Here is a 21,950-nt window from a genome sequence, read left to right as displayed (position 1 = left end):
GCTGTCAGAAGAAGGATTAACGTTTGAGACGGCACTTAAAAAAGCACAAGCCATGGAGATGGCTAACAAGGACATTAAGGACTTAAAGGCCTAGAAATTGAGTTTTGGCTTAGCCAGGGCTTTAGCGCCGGAAGTTAGTGCCGGTGCTAAGTCCCCCTGCGCGCGCCAAAAATTCAGCAGGGCCGCGCCCAAACGGCTGCCGGCGCTACTGAAGGGTCTTAGCGGCGGTAAATCGGCGCTAACTGCCGTTTCGCGCCGCAATTCCGGCGCTGCGGCACCCGATGCGGTGCGGCAGGCTCGGGAAGTGCAGGCCTCCTCCTTCCCTTAAGGAGGAGCTGCCTGCACCCGATCGCGGCCCGCGAAAATCTTTTAAAAAATGAGCCCGGCACCTCGGACAAGTGCCGGGCTTGCTTCTGTTCCGGGGGGGGGCGGGGGGAAGTCCGGGGAGGGAGCTGCGGCCAGGCGGCCGGCGGGAAAGCGGCCGGCCGCCGCGGGGCCTTTAATGCGCCGGCGCAAAGACTTGTAAGACTCTGTTGCCAGAGTCTTAGTTGCGGCTGTCACGGGCGAGGCGGCCGCAACTGAATTTCGGCGCTGGGGCCCGTCGGCATGGCAACCGGGACGCTGCGCACACCGATGACGTCATCGGTGCCGGCGCAGCGCTACCGGTCTACCGCGGCGTAAGGGCCCCAGGCAATTTCGGCGCCGGCGCCAAATGCAGCGCTAGGCCCTCTAGCGCCGCAAAATCGGCGCTAAGGGCACTCAATTTCTAGGCCAAACAGTACGAGCAAGGAGAAATGGAGTAAACCAGTGGGGGGAGCTGTTTTCAAGATGGAAGCTGGCGTGAAAAGTCCACCAGTCGGGGTTGGGGATTGCTACCGATGTGGCGGGATGAGCCATTATGCAAAGGATTGCAGGTTTGCAAAGGCAAAGTGCCACAATTGTGGAAAAATAGGGCACTTAAAGAAAGTCTGTAAAAGGGCAGTGAGTGAGAGAAGCAGTGCTAAAGGGGCAAAGCATGCAAAAGGGGGGAGGGAGAAGTACACAAAGCGGGCAAATTACATACAAGAGGAGGAAGAGTCTAGTGAGTAGGTTTTCACTGTATACAGTATAGACACTTCAAGGCCCAACGTACCCCCTCTCACTCAGTATTTGATAGTGAACGGAGGTCAAGTAAAGTTTGAGATTGACACCGGATGTAGTGTAACCATAATGTCGCAGACTGAGTACACCAAGCTATGGGGGGAAGCAAAAGTACCAGAGCTAGGTACATGCCCCATTAGTCTCAAAACCTACACAGGACAGAAGGTGGACATTTTGGGGGCGGCCGAAGTACAAGTGGAACACAAAGGAGTCACCAAAGAGCTTACGGTGGTAGTGGTAGCAGGGTCAGGGCCAAACCTGTTAGGGCGAGGGTGGATCAGTGAGTTGAGTGTGTACTGGCAGGCAATGAATAAAATGGAGGACAGTACAGAGGCGCTGCAAGAAGTGCTGATGAAGCATGAGTTAGTGTTCAAGGATGAAGTGGGCACCTTAAGGGGAGCCACAGCCAAGATTCATGTAGCCAGTGATGCCACACCTCGTTTCTTTAAACCAAGGTTGGTACCTTTTGCAATGAAAACCAAGGTTGAGGCGGAACTAGATTGCCTGCTAAGGGACAAAGTAATAGAACCAGTGAAATTTTCAGACTGGGCGGCACCAATAGTCCCGGTATTGAAGCCCGACGGTAACGTAAGGGTGTGTGGTGACTATAAGTTAACAGTGAACAGAGTATCATCACTGGAACAGTACCCCATTCCGAGAATGGAGGACATGTTAACATCGCTCGCTGGGGGAGAAAGATTCAGCAAACTGAACATGAGTCATGCGTATCAGCAGATATTGCTAGATGAAGAATCAAAAAAGTTTGTCACGGTGAACACGCACAAGGGGCTGTTCACGTATGCCAGGTTACCATTTGGTGTCAGTTCTAGCCCAGCAATATTCCAACGGACTATGGAGGGCATTCTGCAGGGCATTCCAAAGGTGGCCGTGTACTTAGATGATATTCTGCTAACAGGAAGTGACGATCAGGATCACTTAAAAACACTGGACAAAGTGCTACAGCGGCTGGAAGAGGCGGGGCTATGCCTGAAACGGAATAAGTGTAGTTTCATGGAGAAGGAAGTTACATTCCTGGGACATCGGGTAGATGCCACAGGCTTCCATCCATTACCAGGGAAAGTGCGGGCAGTGCAGGATGCACCTGCACCCACCTCAGTGACTGAACTGAAAGCCTATCTAGGACTCCTGAATTATTATAACCGGTTTCTTCCAAACTTATCGATGCTGCTGGCACCCCTGCACAAACTGCTGAGAAAGGAGGAGCCATGGCGTTGGGGGCCAGAGCAAGCGAAAGCGTTTCAGCAGTCAAAGGAGCTACTTCAGTCCAGCAGGGTGTTGGTGCATTACGATGAGAAGAAGGAGCTGATAATGTCCTGCGACGCATCACCCTATGGAGTGGGGGCAGTGTTGGCCCACCGCATGCCAGATGGAGCGGAAAGGCCCATCGGGTTTGTTTCATGCACGCTCACAGCTGCGGAAAAGAACTATTCACAGCTTGATAAAGAGGGGTTAGCCATTATATTTGGAGTAAAGAAATTCCATAAGTACATATATGGGAGGAAGTTTGTAATCAGTACTGACCACAAGCCTCTTATTAGCTTACTGAATGAGATGAAAGCGGTGCCTCAAATGGCATCACAGAGAATAATGAGATGGGCAGTAATACTAAAAGCCTATGAATATGTGATCACGTACAGAGCCAGCAAGGAAAACGGGAACGCGGATGCTCTCAGCCGCCTGCCCCTCTCAAAATCTCCTCGCAGTACTTCCCCTGAGGAGCACGTCCTGATGCTGGATCAGGAGATCAGTCCCCTGATGACTTCAGTGCAAATCCAGGGCTGGACAGCCAAGGACCCCGTTCTGTCAAGGGTCCGTGAGTATGTGTTGAAAGGCTGGCCAGATCACTGCGAGGGACCAGATTTTGCGCCGTACAGACAGAGACAGCACGAGCTCAGTGTCCAAGATGGACGTGTGCTATGGGGAGCACGCATCATAGTATCAGAGCGGGGACGCTCTACTTTGATGGAACAGTTGCATCAATCGCACCCAGGAATGACTAGAATGAAAGGACTGGCTAGGAGCTACCTGTGGTGGCCTAACTTGGATGCTGAAATTGAGTCAAAGGTAAAGTCATGCACTATATGTCAGGAACAGAGGAAAGCACCTGCTGGGGCACCACTCCATCCCTGGGAGTGGCCCAGCAAACCCTGGAGGAGAATTCACATAGACTATGCGGGACCTTTTAGGGGCAAAATGTTTTTGGTGCTGGTAGACGCTCACTCAAAGTGGATCGACGTTTATCCAGTGAGCTCTGCAATGGCTGATGCCACACTGAATTGTCTCAGGAACAGCTTCAGCACGCATGGTATTCCAGAAATGATTGTATCCGACAATGCACAGTGTTTTGTTAGTGAAGGGAGCAAAGAATTCATGGTAAGGAATGGAATCACACATGTCACCTTGGCTCCATATCACCCAGCCGCAAATGAGTTAGCCGAGCGAGCCGTGCAGACTTTTAAGGAGCTCATGAGGAAGAGCTCAGGTGACACCCTGGAGACCAAGCTCAATAGAGCCTTGTTTAGTTATCGTATAACACCCCAAGCTACCACGGGGCTTTCTCCGGCTGAGTTGATGATGGGGAGAAAGTTGCGGTGCACGTTAGACCTGATACACCCAGATCTCAAAAGCAAGGTTGAGACAAAACAAACAAACCAAAAAGCGTACCATGACAAACATACTAAAGCTCACCATTTCGCCATAGGGGACTCTGTGTACACCCGGAACTTCGGCTATTGACCTAAATGGATACCAGGACTAATCCAGGACATTACAGGACCTGTGTCATACTCCGTGTTACTAGGGGATGGTCGAGGGGTTTGTCGGCATGTGGATCAGCTTTTCAGCCGGCAGCAGGGGGAACTGCCTCAGATGGAACAAAGGGCAGTAGAGGAGGCTGTTCCAGGACCCAGCACGGCTTATAAGGTGCCAGTGGATACTGGCACTGCCAGGCCACAGCGGGACAGAGTAAAACCAACATCAGAGACTACTCCAATATCAAGTGCGAATGAATCTGAGAATCCACCACAAGTGGAATTAAGACGTTCACAAAGGATTCGCAAGCAACCAGAAAGACTTATACAAACCTATTAAGTTAGTCAGGGGTTAACCATGGTTAGAGCATACTGGTTAATTAGAACGTAGTACCTAGTAAGTGTTATTGTTTAAGAATTGCATACGGCAATCTTAAGGGAGGAGGAGTGTAGTAACCTGGGAGGTTATGAGTAACCTGATCCACCAGGTGGTGCTGTGGCAATTGGTCTCCTGAGTTAAGTCTGATCTGTACTGGTTGTACTCTTTGTTTTTGCTGCCTCATGGCAGAAGCTTTTATGTGCAAGTGTTGATTAAACCATGTTACGGAGTTAACCGGTGTCCGTCTCCATCTATGGCCACCTCAAGATACCACACCTTCATCATCTCTAGGCTCCAATACTCCAAGGCCCTCTCGCCAGCCTCCCAAGCTCCACCCTCTCTGAACCTGTCACACCTCTGCCACCCACACCTTATTCAACATTAATTCCCGTTTCCCGGTCGCCATCTCCATTGGCTTCCCATCCTCCAGTGCATCAAATTCAAAATGCTTGTCCTTGTCTACACCCCTCCATCTTTCCCTAACTCTACCAGTTCCTCCAGTGCTATGTGAAAGTGTGCTGCCCTACTCTTCCAACTCTAGCCTCCTTTGCCTCCCCTCCATCTCCACTCTACCTGAGCTGTTTTTTTTCTCCCAATTTCCTCTTTGTTACAGATCCCATTTAACTCCCACAACCCCCCACACCCACAACTAAATTCCATCACAAATGGTATAATGGGCGAGGTTTTTTGGGGGGGAAAAGTGCATGATTTTGTTTAATTGTACAAAAAAGCAACCACTGTATTATTGGTTAAAATACACAGCTGGCATTAGTTTCAAAATTCAAATTTCAAAATGTCCTAGCCAATATTTATCCCTCAATCAACACCATTTAAAAAAAAACAGATCATCTGGTCATTATCACAATGCCGTTTGTGGGAGCTTGCTGTGCGCAAATTGGCTGCCGCATTTCCTAAATTACAACAGTGACTACACTTCAAAAGTAGTTAATTGGCTGTAAAGCGCTTTAGGACATCCTGAGATCGTGAAAGGTGCTATATAAATGTAAGTCTTTCTTTCTTTACCTCTGGTCACAGAGTCTTCATTCCTCTTAATCTCGGTGGGACCTCAAATACTTTTGGTGTCAGCTGTGGCTCAGTGGGTAGCACACTCGCCTCTGAGTCAGAACGTTGTGGGTTCAAGTCCCACTCCAGGGACTTGAGCACATAAATCTAGGCTGACACTCCAGTGCAGTGCTGAGGGAACGCTGCACTGTCGGAGGTGCCGTTTTTCAGATGAGACGTTAAGCCGAGGTCCCGTCTGCTCTCTCAGGTGGACATAAAAGATCCCATGGCACTATTTTGAAGAAGAGCAGGGGAGTTATCCCCGGTGTCCTGGCCAATATTTATCCCTCAACCAACATAACAAAAACAGACTCTCTGGTCATTATCACATTGCTGTTTGTGGGACCTTGCTGTGTGCAAATTGGCTGCCGCGTTTCCCACATTGCAACAGTGACTCCACTTCAAAAGTACTTAATTGGCTGTAAAGCACTTTGAGACGTCTGGTAGTTGTGAAAGGCACTGTAGAAATGCAAGCCTTTCTTTCTTTAGTCCTGTACTCTGGAAAGCTTCCCTTAAACCCTGAAGTCTAACTATCTTTCTCCCCTCCTTCAAGAGCCTCCTCAAACCCTACCACTTTCACCATGCCTTTGGTCATCCACCACACCCCCTGCAATTCTCCTGCTGAGTGTTCATTTTCACCTCTGTGGCATGCCTTTGGACATTTCATGACGTATGAGGAGAGATTGGGTCGATTGGGTTTATACTCGCTGGAGTTTAGAAGAATGAGAGGGGATCTCATTGAAACTTATAAAATTCTGACAGGACTGGACAGACTAGGTGCAGGAAGGATGGCCGAGGAGTCCAGAACCAGGGGTCCCAGTCTAAGGATAAGGAGTAAGCCATTTAGGACAGAAATGAGGAATTTCTTCACCCAGAGAGTGGTGAAACTATGGAATTCTCTACCACAGAAGGCAGTTGAGGCCAATTCATTAAATATATTCAAGAAGGAGTTAGATATATTTCTTAAGGCTAAAGGGATCAAGGGATATGGGGAGAAGGCAGGAACAGGGTACTGAATTTGGATGATCAGCCATGATCGCATTGAATGGCGGAGCAGGCTCGAGGGGCCGAATGGCCTACTCCTGCTCCTATCTTCTATGTTTCTATGTAAAGACGCTATATAAATGCAAGTTGTTTGGAAGGGGTGTTGAGTTTGTAACCATATGCAGAACTCTCTCCTGGGCAGATGAATTGGAGTTCTACCCAGGCAGTAATTAAGCAGTGTAAACATAGATTCCATAATGCAGCTACCAGTCTCCGACATTAAATTACTTTCTTTTTAAATAGAAAGAATAAGACTTGCATTGATAACAAGTAAAAATACAAAGGAAACAGCTTGGAAATGTTTCTATTGCCCTTCATTTCCCCTGCTTCATTTGCATGTATAGGTGTTCAGAAAGCTATATCTCGTCAAATAAAACTAAAATACAAGGAAATCGCAGGAATTAAATGGCACCGATAGAAAAGATCTAGTCAGCATCTGAGAATATTGTAAAACCACACAATTACCATTCTGATAGACAGAAGTTTGAACGATAAGGGAGTCAAGGGTTATGGGGAGTGGGCAGGGAAGTGGAGTTGAGGCCAAGATCAGATCAGCCATGATTTTATTGAATGGCGGAGCAGGCTCGAGGGGCCAAAGGACCTACTCCTGCTCCTACATCTTATGTTCTTATGTACCTGGGACAACCTGTGCAGCATCTGTAGGAGCAACAGACAAGTTAACATTCCAGGTATGAGGCTTCATTAGAACTGGAAAAAAAAATTAAAGTTGAACAGCTTTTAACAAGGTACAAGATAACAGAAACAACCTCAGCTTAGCTGTTCAGATGCTAACTTTGCGCATAGGCCTGAGATTGTAAAACAGCTGTAGCTGGTAATTGTAACTCGTGCAAGATGCATGATCACTTGCATCAGCTGTCTGCCAGGCTCCGATCAGGGTCCCTTGGTTTTGACCACAAAACCTGGAACACAAATATGTTTTTCCAAAAGCCAATTGCAAGATTGAAATTCTAACTAGTCGGCCTAATTTTTTTATGGATTTGTTTATTGGAATGTGGGTGATGCTGGCAAAGCGGCTTTGATTGCCCATCCCGAGTTGCCATGAGAAGGTGGTCGGCGGGGCTTTCTTGAGCTGTCGCAGTCCTTGGGACGGTAGTGCTCCCGTGATTGTGTTAGGTAGAGAATTCCAATTTCGACCCAGTTTTGAATGAGGAAAAGTGCCTGTTTCAAAATAGGTGGGTGTGCTTTATACTTCCACAAGGGGGTGCAAGTGCACCAGTAAATGTTACTTGCGTGATTTCCAGCCAACCCCTTTTTCACATTTTTAGCTATTGCACATTTTAGTTAGGAGTCAGTCCCAGGCTGCATTGGAATGAATGGTCGTGCCCTAATGTCAAATGATGATGAGTCCTGTACTGAAATCTATACCCTATTATGCAGTGCCCTCCCCCCTCCACCCACCCACCCCTCCCTCACATGCAAGAACTCAAGATAGCCAAAAAAGGTTGCCTCTAACCGAATCTCTTTGATGGTCGAATATAAAATACCCTAAGAATCAGGGGAAGAAACTTGTATCCTACAGGAACTTGCATACATCAGAATTCAGATGCATGAGTACTGTGCATAACTAAATCCATGCTATCTGCCACCTATGCAGATGAGTAAATAAATATAGGATGAAATAAAAAAAGAAATATATCAGCATCTGAAAAAGAGAAAGGATCAAGTTAACATTTTAGGTGCAGAAGTATTTATTTCTACCTGCAGGGAAATAAAATAGTGTGGCGGTACCACCGGTTGTACCTTACATAGAGACACATAATTCCCTTTAACTTACCTTACTGTATGTTTAACTTACCTTTTGGGGCCGTTGCCCTTTTAACTTACCTGTTGGGGCCATTGCCCCTTTAAGATGCGCCCTAGTGCGCTGACGTCACGTCACGTACAACGTGATGTGCATGCGCCGGCACAGGCCTAGAGTCTTCGGCCTCAACGGCCAGCCGACGGGAGCGACGTAATCTTCCGCTCCCGCGGCAAGCACCAGCACAGCCCGGCCTAGCGTCTTCGGCCTCAACGGCCATCCGACGGGAGCGACACGACCTTCCGCTCCCGCGGCAAGCACCAGCACAGCCCGGCCTCGCGACCTCGGCCTCAACGGCCAGCGACGCAACGACGCGCATCACGTGACGCCCTAAGCGCGGGAAACGCGAACAACGTGATGACGTCACAACACAAACGCGATGACGTCATCACGCTCCCCACAGGACTGCGAACTCAGTCCTCATGGAGTCCCCGCTAGGACAAGACCTACACCACGGTGCTCCTACAGTCAGCCATCTTACCTGCTATCTTACCTGCTGTAATTAGCCTGTTCCTGTAAATAAACAGCTTGTTAATAGTTCGTCGAAGTCAAACTCTCTTATTTAGTGGCGATCTACACGAACCGCTACATTGGTGACCCCACGACGTGAGTACGGGAGCTCATCAATTCCTACGCTACAATTGGTGAACCCGTATCCGTGAACGATTTTCACGGTAGCAACGCGCAGCCTGACCCTCGTCTTCCCACAAGACGACCAACGTACAACCGACGAACAACCACGGAACAGCAACCGCCTAACACCGATTCCACCAAAAGCGACCCCGTCTTTGCGAACGTCTTCGCAAAGGAAGCGCAGCTTGGAGGTGAGCCCATTTTTCACGAATGATTTCACAGAGGTAGAGCACGACCAACGGCAACCGTCATCCACCAGCGCTACAATTGGTGGGTTTGTGAACGTCTTTCACAAACGAAGCACGCTATGGAAGCATCAGCCATTCTGCTGTCGCTACCGCAATCTAGGGAGCCACGGTCTCCCTCGTGCTTTATGAAGGAAGAAGCCCTGTTCGCCGCGAACATCGATGTGGCACAGACCACGCACGTGCTCACAGTCTCCGTATTCGACTCTTCTACCGCCACACGGATCGTCCGCCTCTACATCCAAAGCAACGGCAAGTATACATCTCTCCAAGCGCGGAGTACAGCATATTCGGGCCCACAAGATCGGAGCGTGCCCCGCGGGGATACCACGAGGACTCACACCCGCAAAACACGAGGACGCACTCCTCGCGCACGAGGACCCATCCCTCGCGAACCACGAGAACTCATCCCTCATGAATACCGACGACTCCTTCTCCGCCGACGGCGCACCAGCCCTTCAGCTTGCTGGTTGTGTTACCTACTACACGATTCGGCGTGAACAAAAGCGTGCTGCCCTCCCGGCTGTTTTCTCCTAAATCTACAACTGTTACAAGTGTTGCCGCCCTCCAGGCAGAGTTAACCCCTCCTGAAAGCAACAACAACCTGGACTGTTGCCGCCCTTTCTCCAGTTTTCCCTTTAACAAACGCAAACGTCTACTGAAGCTGCACACATCGAGGACGGGTCCAACGGGCATCCTGCGGCCGCGATCAGCCACATGAAAGTTGCTAGCCTCACCGATCACTGGTCAACGCAGCAACTCTTCACCCTCTGTTGTGTTCACGTCGTAGCGCTATGGCACGCACCGTTCCGTGCGTTCCAGCCTCCCGAAGGTTTCGCCCACCCATCAACGGAGACATCGCCCGCGTCCGCCCAACCTGCCCATCACTCTGACAAGGCCTGCTGTTTCGCACGTCTCCACGGTCCTTCACCTGACGGATACGTTTTATTTGCCACGACGCGCGTAAGGATCCACTCACGAGCAGCATCTTCATACCTCACCTACCAAGTCGAGACAGCACGACCGCCGTGACCACCAGCTCGTCAGACCATCTCATCCTTGGACTTTCGTTAAAGCGAATTCTGGGGGGGCCCATGTGGCGGTACCACCGGTTGTACCTTACATAGAGACACATAATTCCCTTTAACTTACCTTACTTTATGTTTAACTTACGTTTTGGGGCCGTTGCCCTTTTAACTTACCTGTTGGGGCCATTGTTCCTTTAAGACGCGCCCTAGTGCGCTGACGTCACGTCACGTACAAGGTGATGTGCGTGCGCCGGCACAGCCCAGCCTAGCGTCTTCGGCCTCAACGGCCAGCCGACGGGAGCGACGCGATCTTCCGCTCCCGCGGCAAGCACCGACACAGCCCGGCCTAGCGTCTTCGGCCTCAACGGCCAGCCGACGGGAGCGACGCGATCTTCCGCTCCCGCGGCAAGCACCGGCACAGCCCGGCCTCGCGACCTCGGCCTCAACGGCCAGCGACGCAACGACGCGCATCACGTGACGCCCTAAGCGCGGGAAACGCGAGCAACGTGATGACGTCACAACACAAACGCGATGACGTCATCACGCTCCCCACAGGACTGCGAACTCAGTCCTCGTGGAGTCCCCACTGGGATAAGACCTACACCACGGTGCTCCTACAGTCAGCCATCTTACCTGCTATCTTACCTGCTGTAATTAGCCTGTTCCTGTAAATAAACAACTTGTTAATAGTTTGTCGAAGCCAAACTCTCTTATTTAGTGGCGATCTACACGAACCGCTACAATAGAATCATTTTAGCCTATTATGAACTTTTTTTTTAATTTGAAAGTTCTTGCACAACAGAGGATGAAGAAAAATCATACTAGACTCACTTTTTCATTATAACAACAGGGAATGCTGGAAAAACTCAGCAGGTCAGGCAACATCCGTGGAGAGAAATTTGAGTTGACGTTTCGGGTTGAAACCCTTCTTCAAAACTGGAAAGAAAATAAAAAGATCAAAGGCAAAGTTGCGATCGAACAAAAGAAGAAAAGGAGACAATAAAAGGTATTAGAAGCCAGATGAGATGGTAATGGGCCCGTGGAGACAAAAGGCAGCTGAGATTAGGTGTGAAGTGTACTGGCAGGATAAGGACAGCTGCCAGGTGAGAGAGAGAAACTTAAATACAAAGCATATCATGACACTACTCTGCAGAGAAGTGTAATTGGCCTAGAAATTCGGGAGGTGCCCCCGACATTGGGCCTCAGCCCTCATTCCCATCGAGCTGGCAAACTGCGGGCAGTAACAGGCAGCGCACCGGCAAAGAGGGATTGAAGATCGGGCCTGCTGCATTGGGAGCAGTGGCCCTCGGGTAAGTGAGGAAGGGGGGCGGCTGGATCATGAATGGGTCAGGAGGTGGCCGGGGATGGGGTGGGAGCAGCAGCAGCAATCGCAGTGGTGGGGGGGTGGGTAGGTGGTCAGCAACAGCAGCATTCTTTCAATGTGGGATCGGGAGGTTCGTTGGTTGCGGCCTCTTAAGCCTCATGTAGATCTGGTTTTCCTGAGTGCAGCCAGCGTTAGCTCCGGCTGCCTCAAGGCAAACCAGTCTTGCAGTGGGGGCCTCAAACAGGCATATGCAAAGTCTTAACCCATGATTCAGGCGTGGGCGCTGCGCGCTGACCTTTTAGCCTTTACCAATATGGCGGGCGGCGCACTTCTGGCTCGTAATGCGCGTGCGCTTTCTGGCCTCCATATTCGGGGCTTAGGAGGTCGTGTGTTCCTAGGCTATTGAGTTGATCCTAAAGTGTTCAAAGTTTGGAAATTGTCCCACAATCTTTCAAACAAAAGAAATAGAGATTGTTTTAAAAAATACAAATGATTTAAAAAGGAGATTGATGGTTATTTTAAATCCACGTCCAATGAGAGTTTCAGAAACTTGTAGGTTTTAATGTAGCAGGTTAATATTTTAATTGAAACTATCAGGTGCAATTAAAGATTTCAAGTATAAAGTCTGTACTTCATGCTTATTATTTGAGTGGAGACGTTGAGAATGGTTGATATTGATTACATGATTTACTTGCTTTAATTTGGCTCGGGTTGGGTCTGTTGAACCTAACCAGGTCAGTAAACAATACTGAAATGAGCATCGTAAATTTAAATCACCATCTGATTTACAACGCTCTGAAAACGTGCACATCAGCCGTAAAGCTGTCAGGTGGCTGAGATATTTCCATGTCTTCCTCCATATTCACTTCATTTGAAAAAGAGCGAAGTCTTCTGTGTCAACAGTTCAGTTCTGGCCCCGTGAGCCTGAACAGGACTTGGTGCCCTGGGTCAGGGGCGGGTGTAATGCAACCAAGAGTATATTGTATAGTCTGGCTGCAAGGAGTAAATCATCAAACTCGAGGTCTCGTTTCCTCGGATAAAAGCCAAATTAAATATTGGCTCCTCAAATGGACACCATTTCTCAAGTAAACATCTGCAGGATAAAACCTGCAGTGGCTATTCTCCACTGAATTAGTGGAAATGGTGGAGGTGCTGCTGGGAGAAGGAGGGTCAGTGCCCTCAGATTTATTATTTTTTCAATTGTTTTTCCAATCTTTTGCACAGGTTTTCATATTAGAGTCAGTCATCGACATTTTGTTAACATGATATTTGGTGAGAGCGGGAGAGGATATTAACCGCTAGTGGGTTTCAGTGGGGTGAGCGTTAGGCACGCCTGGCGTCATCAGTTTGAGGCCTGGGCTGTTTTAACTCCGGGGCCTCACTTACATTCTGTCGGCCAGCTGCCCGCCCGAATCGGGCAGAAAGAGACCGCTGGACAGGGGCCGGTTGGTTAAAATTGCTCGTCCCGAAGGCGGCTTGCTGACTGGTTGTTCAGTCAATGACGTCATCAAAGGGAGCGAGGGAAGCACATTGTCAAGAATATAAACAGTCCTGTTCTCATAGTTACAATAGCAAAATACCGCAGATGCTGGAAATCTGAAGTAACAACAGAAAATGCTGGGAACACTCAGCAGGTCAGGCAGCAGCGAGGAGAGAGAAACAGAGTCAGAGGACCTTGACCCGTTGACTCTGTTTCTTTCTCCATGGATGCTGCCTGACCTGCTGAGTGTTCCCAGCATTTTCTGTTGTTATTTCTGTTCTCATAGTTTATCCCCTTTATGCTTGGGATCAGTCCTGTTGCTCTTATCTGTGCCCTCTCTAGTGATAGTGTATCTGTTTAGTGACCAGATTGATCATTCAAAATAAGACAAGTAAACAGAGCCAGAAGGAATAAATAAAAGTGAGTGAAAAGTAAATTTAAGAGCTATCAGGAAGAACTATAGTCAAAGTGTAAAACTTTGACCCTGAGCTCTGAGTATGATCTCCCAAGAATTTGTGTTTTTTTTTAATTAAGAATTTATTCTTTCTACATTCATCTGTTATAGCTATGGAGTCATATACAGTGGAAGTTTTGTTAGCCTCTGACAGATTACTGAATGATGCAGTACAAGTACACTTTCCTCAAATCACACATCTTGCTTAAACTTAATTGCACTGAAATTGCGGTCTCCATTTCAAAGCCACAGCAACTTCCGGGTTTCCGCATGCACTTGCCCATGCGCTAAATCCAGAACTTGCGATCTGTCAAGGTACGCCTTTACAGATCATCCAAACCACATGGGAACACTGTATTGCTGATATATTTGCCCAACAACTGCCCACAAAACTCTTACGGCTGGTAAAAGCAGGCGTAGGGCCTGCTTTCATCAACGTAAGGGTATCTATAAGCCTTAAATTAAACATTTAAAAATCAAAAATGATGCACATACACTTTAAATTAGTTTATGCAAATATTGGCCCAGATTAAGATGTTTAAAATTATTTATCAAATTAAATTTTTAGCGATGTTGGTGCAACGAAGGGACTTATGACTAAAATTGAAATTCAGTAGATTTATATTTATTAGAAGTGTGTAAATTATATGATTATTTGGGGATTCCATTGCATAGCATTAGGGGCCTGAGTCCCTGGGATCTGTGGGCCTTTGCGCTGCTGTCCGCCTCGAGGCCCGAGACCGAAACTCTCCGCTGCCTGGGTGCCAGAAGGTACTTTCGGAATAGTTTCGCGGGTCGGAGACGTACTCCGGAAGTACGCCTCCGTCGCAATTTCTACCCCAATGCTTACTTTAAACCTCACTTGGCTCCTAGATGGTTGATTATACTGGAATTTCTATTTAATTCCTGAAACTTTTCCATAAATCCTTTCCTGGATGGCTCTATGAACAATGGTGTGACTAATCTCTCTAAATAAACTAGAGTGTTTTGATGTTGTAGGCTGTAATTGCATTATTTGATAAGGTGGATCCCTTCTACTATAATCTCTAATTAAATATCTTTCTTGTTCCATTTAATCAAAATTACAATGCATTATTCTGATGGAATTGTATGCTTATTACCATTCTCGCTAAATTAATTTTTCATTTGTCAGAATTGAATTCCAGTGGAAGGGGGTCTGGATATCAGTGGAAAAATACACATTAAATAAATCTAAAAATAACAGCTATAGCAGCTCTTTTAGTCTGTAGTATTTCCCCACACATATACATCTAGCCACAGGTGTAATCACCGGGAAGGCGGGGGGGTGGGGGGGGGCAAGAATATTTAATTCTCAGATCTTCAAAAGTTTGAGAAAATAAATCCAGCAACTTTTCAAGAATTGTCTGTAAGTGTGAAGAGATGTGCCAGACTCTAAACCTTGTAAGATGGCTTTCTTGCCTGAACAGTTCATCTTTATCAAATAAGAATGCTCGGGGACATTAACTCCTCTCTGCCACTGAGTCTGAATTCCTTGATATGCTCGTTCACTGGAGGTACTAACTTAAACACCAGAAGATAAATATCTTAATTTTAAAACGAGATGGATGAAAACTAACCGGCAACTTAGCAAGGCGACACTTGTTGCTAAGACCCTCTTCTTGCGTTTAGTGCGACTCAGTTTATCTCACTGTTACGCCAGGGAGCTCCTGAGTATGGTCCTTAACATTTTAATTTGCTAATATATCTTGTGGATAACAGGTGCAGTGCTATAAGGTGATTGTGCGTGTGTAGCAGATAATCTTCTTATGCCGCATTGTTGTAATAAAATGTACTGTGTAGAGCATTACAGTGAGTAAAGGATCACAATCAGTTCTGATGAAGGATCATCAACCTGAGACGTTGGGCTGGATTTTGATTCTGGAGGCGTGTAGGAGGCGGGACTGCAACTTTTGGGGTTGTAGTCCCGCCTCCATCGAGTTGTGGCCAACCCATGTGATTTTCACTTGATTGACATTGTTGAGCCCACCCAGCGGGCTCAGCAGGCCAATTAAGGGCCACCTGGCAACAGGTGACGTCACAGATTGACATTTCATCTGTCAAGAGCTTTTGACAGATGAAATATCAGCGTTTGACAGCTCTTTGAAGCTGTCAAACACTGAGGGCTGGATTTTCATTGGGCCGTGGAGTCAGGATTGGAGGCGTGTGGGGGTTTAAAACCCCGAAATCGGGGGTCCCGCCCCAACCCGCCTCCATGCCAGTTTCAAAGGTAGTTAACAGGCAGTTTTTAGCCTAATCCCTATTTTCATTGTTAAAATGTGGGATTCCCGACGGCTCCAAACCACGCCAAGTTAGCGAGGCGGGCCGTCGGGATGAAGGGCTTGGAGGGGTCGAGATGTCCAGTGTTCAGGTGAGTGATGGGTGCATGAGTGCAGAGGTAAGTGTGTTTGGTGTGTGTAAAGTGTTTAAAGAAGTTCTACTAACCTTTACTTACCTTTACAGCCTTCCTTCCTTCAGGTCTCGGGAGTCACTCATCTCACCGGCACAGAAAGCAGAATGGCCGCCAGCTGTCAAAATCTACAGCCTTTGCTTTCTGTTCCGGGGAGATCTCTAAATCATCCTGAGAGGAAGGAATTAACCTGGAGTACAGATTGTCAGTGTTTGACAGCTTCAAACAGCTGTCAAATACTGATATTTCATCTTTCAAAAGGTCTTGACAGATGAAATTTCAATCTGTGACATCACCTGTTGCTGGGTGGCCCTTAATTGGCCTGCTGAGCCTGCTGTGCAGGCTCAACAAGGTCAATCAAGTCTAAATCACGCGGGTTGGCTAGAACTCGATGGAGGCGGGACTACAACCCCAAAAGTTGTAGTCCCGCCTCCTGCCCGACTCCTCAATGAAAATCCAGCCCTGACAATCTGTACAATAAGTTAATTAATTCCTCTCAGGCTGATTTAGAGATCTCTCCAGAACAGAAAGCAGAGGCTGCAACTTTTGACAGCTCGCAGCCATTCTGCTCTCTGTGCCGGTGAGATGAGGGACTCCCGAGACCTGAAGGAAGGAAGGCTGTAAAGGTAAGTAAAGGTAATTAAAACTTATTTAAACACTTTACACACACCAAACACACTTACCTCTGCACTCATGCACCCATCACTCACCTGAACACCGGACATCTCGAACCCTCCAAGCCCTTCAGCCTGACGGTCCGCCTCGCTAACTTGGCGTGGTTTGGAGCCGTCGGGAATCCCACACTTCAGGAATAAAAATAGGGATTATGCTAAAAAACTGCCTGTTAACTACCTATTAACAGGCAGTTAATTGGCACTAATCCCCTTCCCGCCTCGGGGAGGCGGGTCCCAGCACAGGTCGGGTATCCGCCTGCTTTGAAACTGGCATGGAGGCGGGTTGGGGGCAGGATGGGTTTGTGCCCCCGATTTCGCGATTTTAACCCCCCACATGCCTCCAATCCCGCCTCCACGGCCCAATGAAAATCCTGCCCGTTAACTCTGTTTCCCTCTCCACAGATGCTGCCTGACCTGCTGAGTGTTTCCAGCATTTTCTGTTTTTATTTCATAATCATTGGTTGTTTTTCTAAAAATAGGATGACCATAACTATTGCAGCTGAATGCAGTCGAGCAGTATTTCACAAAGAAATGTTTTAAAAGTATAAATGGACTTACCTGTCCTCTTAACAGTAACTTGGATTCTGCTTGAAGTGTTGCATTTTACTTTTTAATATTGTTTTTTGTTACATTGTGGGGTATTTGTTTGCACTGATTTATGTAGAAAAATAATCAAATGTTAGTTTTAATAGAAAGCTCAGCTGTTTTCTACTTTAACACCATGTAGAACTAGTTAGGATAGTTAGTAGCATGCGGGTTTGAGCAGTTAACAATACTGTGTAACTGGTCCAGTTTGTATAATTTGAATAGCCAGGTATTAAAAATCCAGGAAGTTCCAGTAACTCTTTTCTCATTGATCAAATGGGCCGTTGTGTTTGAACCTGGGAGTCAGTGTGAAAATCTCTGAGAGAAGGGAAATAAATTTGAAAATCCCTGAAAGAAGCAAATGGTCAATTTGAAAGAACTCAGAGGGGGAAAAAAATGGAAACTTCCAGCAAATAGTTTTGATTAATAAAGGCTCCCACAGCGGTATGATATTTAAGAAAAGAAACATTATGCTGTATAAAAATTATTTGCAAAGCATTATGCTGACACTTGGGGGCGATGTTGCCAGCCCTGGGGAGGCGGGTTTAGAGGCGGAACTGCCGGGAAAATAGCAGAATCTGGGGGCGGGTACCCATCCCACCCCCAACCCGCCTCCGTGCCATCTTCCCAGGAGGCGGGTAGCCAACACGCGCCGGTTCCCATCTCCTCGAGGCGGGAAGGGGATTACAGCCACTTAACTGCCTGTTAACAGGTAGTTAACAGGCAGTTAAGAAGATTATCCCCATTTTTACAACAGAGGCGCGGGCTTCCCAACGTCGGGAAACCCCGCCAGGGTCAGCGAGGCGAGCAGAGGGTCTGCGGGGCTCGGAGGGGTCCAAAAGTGCGCTGTGGAGGTGAGTGATGGGTGCAAGTGTGGAGAGGTAAGTATGTGAGGTGAGTGAAAAGTGATAGAAAATGTTTACTTACCTTTGTTTCTTCCTGCAGGCTTCAATCGTTGGGGATCCGGAGACTCCGGCATCTCAATGGCAGAGATGACGGAATGGCTGCTGCATTCTCCGATGCAACAGCCTTCTGATTTCTGCTCAGGAAATAGGTTTGGTGAGCCTTGAGTACAAGAACTCACCAAACAACAGAGAATGTCAGTGTTTGACAGCTTCTCAAAGCTGTCAAACGATGACAATTCATCTGTCAAACATTTTTGACAGATGAAACATCATACGCTGACGTTCTCTGTCACTGGCTTTCCCTTAATTGGCCTGCTGAGCCCACTGGGCGGGCTTAACAAGGTCAATCAAGGGAAAATAGTGTGGATTGGCCAGAAGTTGATGGAGGCGGGACTGAAACAGACTGGGCTTGTTTTCCTTAGAGCAGAGAAGGCTGAGGGGGGACCTGATTGAGATGTACAAAATTATGAGGGGCATAGATAGGGTAGATAGAAAGGAACTTTTCTCCTTAGTAGAGGGGTCAATAACCAGGGGGCATAGTTTCAAGGTAAGGGGCAGGAGGTTTAGTGGGGATTTGAGGAAAAACTTTTTCACCCAGAGGGTGGTTGGAATCTGGAACTCACTGCCTGAAAGGGTGGTAGAGGCAGGGACCCTCACAACATTCAAGAAGCATTTAGATGAGCACTTGAAACGCCATAGCATACAAGGCTACGGACCAAGTGCTGAAAAATGGGATTAGAATAGACAGGGCTTGATGGCCAGCGCGGACACGATGGGCCGAAAGGCCTCTTTCTGTGCTGTATATCTCTAGGACTCTATGAAATCCGACAAGCAGCAGTCCCACCTCCAACGCGCCCCCATTGGGAAAATCAACCCCTCAGAATTGTGATCCTTTATGATTTTATTTCACTTGAGTTAAGTGGAATGATTTCCACTATAAGTACCTAACTATTATATCTGTTACTCAGTTCACTATTTTTTCTGTTTTAATAAATTCACTTTATGGTTTTAAACTAAAAATTATCCAATTCTGCTCTATTTGCTCACAGAAGACAAGACAGATCTGATGAAGGCATAGATAGGATAAATCTAGCAACTAAAAATAATTAACTGATGGGGTTTTCTCTCTTGTTGTTTCTAGCATGTCACAAGAAGCTTACCTGGATCTCAAGGGCAGGATAGAGACTCTGGAAAGTACGGGTATTTGGACCCCACCCATGAGAGTGATCTAAGGTATGGGAGCCAAAATGATTTAGAGTGGGGAGGCTGGAAAAGACCCAAGAACTTTATGAGGGGTATGTTTTACTGAAGGTAGTTGTGTTTATGGGTAAGCTGAAAGAATGGCAGATTTGTACCTTTATTTATCAATCAGGAAAGCCAGTTTTAGTAAATTACTATCAGTTTAACACTTTTATTTTTTTTAAAATACAAGGAGACGATATACTCAGCAGGTCAGGCAGCATCTGTGGAGAGAGAAACAGAGTTAATGTTTCAGGTCGATAACCCTTTCCCAGTTCTGACAAAGGGTCATCGACCTGAAATGTTAACTCGGTTTCTCTCTCCACTGATGCTGCCTGACCTGCTGAGTATTTCCAGCATTTCCTGTTTTTATTTGAGACGATATACTGATGATTCCAGGTTACACATTGAGTGAATATTGTTGATCCGAATTATAGAAAAAACAAACGCATCAAATGACTTCGGAGTTACGAACAGATGACAACTACATGAAAAGAACGAAACAAACTCATGCATTGCAGTACCCGATTGTTTTGCAATCGGTGTCCAATTCGAATCCTAAAGAATAGTGCTTGCCCTGAACATGTTTTTAAGCTGACAATGTTGTTCATGACAGCAACAGCTGCAAAAGGTGACGAGTTGTGTTTCCATTTCAGGGAGTTGTAACAGAGGCTCAGTCCACAGGAGCACCCTGCCCCGAGAGCTCAGGCTGAGATCTGCCATGTTGGCTGTCATGTATGGTTTCCACCACAGCAGATGTTGGATCCGACAGGGCTCTCTTAAATGCGGTTGACGTCTTTTTGTCTCCACCTTGAAAAAAAAATACCACATCATTTTCAACAACAAGGAGTTTGCCTCGCATTTGTTTTCTAACTTTTTAAACAGACAAGTAACAGGGCAAGTTATATTGCACAGTTCATGTTCTCCTGAAGCAGTTTGGTTCCACACTCACACAAACTACACTGTGATCCAAGGTGCATAGAAACATAGAAACATAGAAGATAGGAGCAGGAGTAGGCCATTCGGCCCCTCGAGCCTGCTCCGCCATTCAATGAGATCATGGCTGATCATCCAAACTCAGTACCCTGTCCCTGCTTTCTCCCCATACCCCTTGATCCCTTTAGCCTTAAGAAATATATCTAACTCCTTCTTGACTTAGATAAGAGGTAGATTCACACCATTTGGCTTCAACCCAGCTCCAGGATAACTGCATTCCAGTACAAAGCAAAGTTTACAACATCCCTGGCAGTCCAATGGAACAGCTCGGAACTTTTTTGACTTCATATTAAAGGTGTATATTTTCCTCAGTTCACTGGTGCTGATTTTAAAAGCTGCAGGAAAATCTTCATACTCATGTAAACTGAAACAAGTATATTGCTGAATCTTTTCAATGTTAGGGGAGAGCCAATAACCTGTTAACTCTCTGTTAGTAAAAGGCTTCTGCACAGACCAGTTGCTCCCAGACATGGGTGGACTAGAAGGCCTTCTTCGTGGCATTGAGCATGACTGGGAGAATAAAGAGACACCATGTAGAGCAGGACAAGCTGCTAAAAGAGGGAGGAGGAGGAGGGTGCTCAACAGAAAGCCATATATGCAGAGGGTGTTTAGGGAGCAATTCTCCTACCTGAACTTCAGCAATGACCAATGTTTGAGACGTCTGTGCTTTACTAAAGAGGTCGTCACTGAAATCTGCCACCTGCTGCAGCCACAACTCCAACCTCAGAGCAGGACCAGGACCACATTGCCTGTGGCTGTCAAGGTCACCGTGGCTCTGAACTTCTACGCATCTGGTTCTTTCTAAGCTGCTGCTGGAGATATAAGCCGCTTCTCTCAGTTTGCAGTGCACTGCTACATAAGAGAGGTCACTGAGGCTCTCTATACAAATAGAGACAACTCCATCTCATTCCCTCTTGCCAGATAGAAGCAGGTGGAGTGAGCACTAGGGTTTGCAAGGATTACATCCCCATGTTGCAGGGTACCATTGACTGCGCACGCTTTGCTTTGCGTGCGCCTCATGTCAACTCTGCCATGTACCTGAACTGAAAGGGATTCCACTCCTTCAGTGTGCAGCTGGTGTGTAACCACAGGCAGCGCATCATGCAGGTCAATGCCCGGGATCCTGGCAGTAATCAAAGAATGCATTAATTCTGCAACAGTCCCCTGTACCAGCTGTAGTTCAACCACCCCGGCAAACCAAAGGGTGGCTACTGGGCAACAAGGGTTATCCGCTGATCACATGGCTCATGACTCCGGTCCGCAACCTACGCAAACCCGTGCACAGCAGGCATACACAGAGAGCCATGCTACCACAAGAAATCTTATAGAGCAGACCATTGGCGTTCTAAAGCAATGATCCCACTGTCTGTGCCGCTCTGGAGGAGCCCTGCAGCACTCAGCTGAGCAGATTTCAAGATTTGTGGTGGTATGGTGCATGCTGCACAACCTTGCCATCATGAGGGAACAGCGCTTGCCACTGTGGCGGAGCCACTGAATGACTCTGGGCAACTGTATATAATTCCCTTTAACGATGTTCTAACACCAGCCTAAGCCGGTACCATTGTATTAGACATGACTTCGTTTTGTATATAGTGTTTGTATGCACGGGGCGTGGCCCCTTTAAGAGCGCGGGAGAACGTGGGCAAACGCAATGACGTCATGTCGCAAACCACGTGACTGCCCAGGCAGTCCTCGTGGAAGCTCCATCTTGTTAAGACCTGTTTCGTGGTTCTCCTGTATCGAT

The 21,950-nt window shown here is 47.4% G+C and overlaps 1 long non-coding RNA gene across 1 annotated transcript; it reads left to right on the top strand.

The window, feature by feature from the left end:
• The first annotated feature begins 7,006 nt into the window (after positions 1–7,006).
• Positions 7,007–19,955, top strand: LOC147105184 (uncharacterized). Its single transcript, XR_015081700.1, has 3 exons — positions 7,007–7,085; positions 19,113–19,204; positions 19,867–19,955. It is a non-coding gene; the product is annotated as an uncharacterized LOC147105184 (long non-coding RNA).
• Positions 19,956–21,950: the final 1,995 nt, after the last annotated feature.

Source organism: Somniosus microcephalus, chromosome 18, assembly GCF_052327205.1.
Source record: "Somniosus microcephalus isolate GS21.2 chromosome 18, FLI_Smic_1.0, whole genome shotgun sequence".
Taxonomy (NCBI): domain Eukaryota; kingdom Metazoa; phylum Chordata; class Chondrichthyes; order Squaliformes; family Somniosidae; genus Somniosus; species Somniosus microcephalus.
This window is presented reverse-complemented; position numbering and strand designations above follow the sequence as displayed.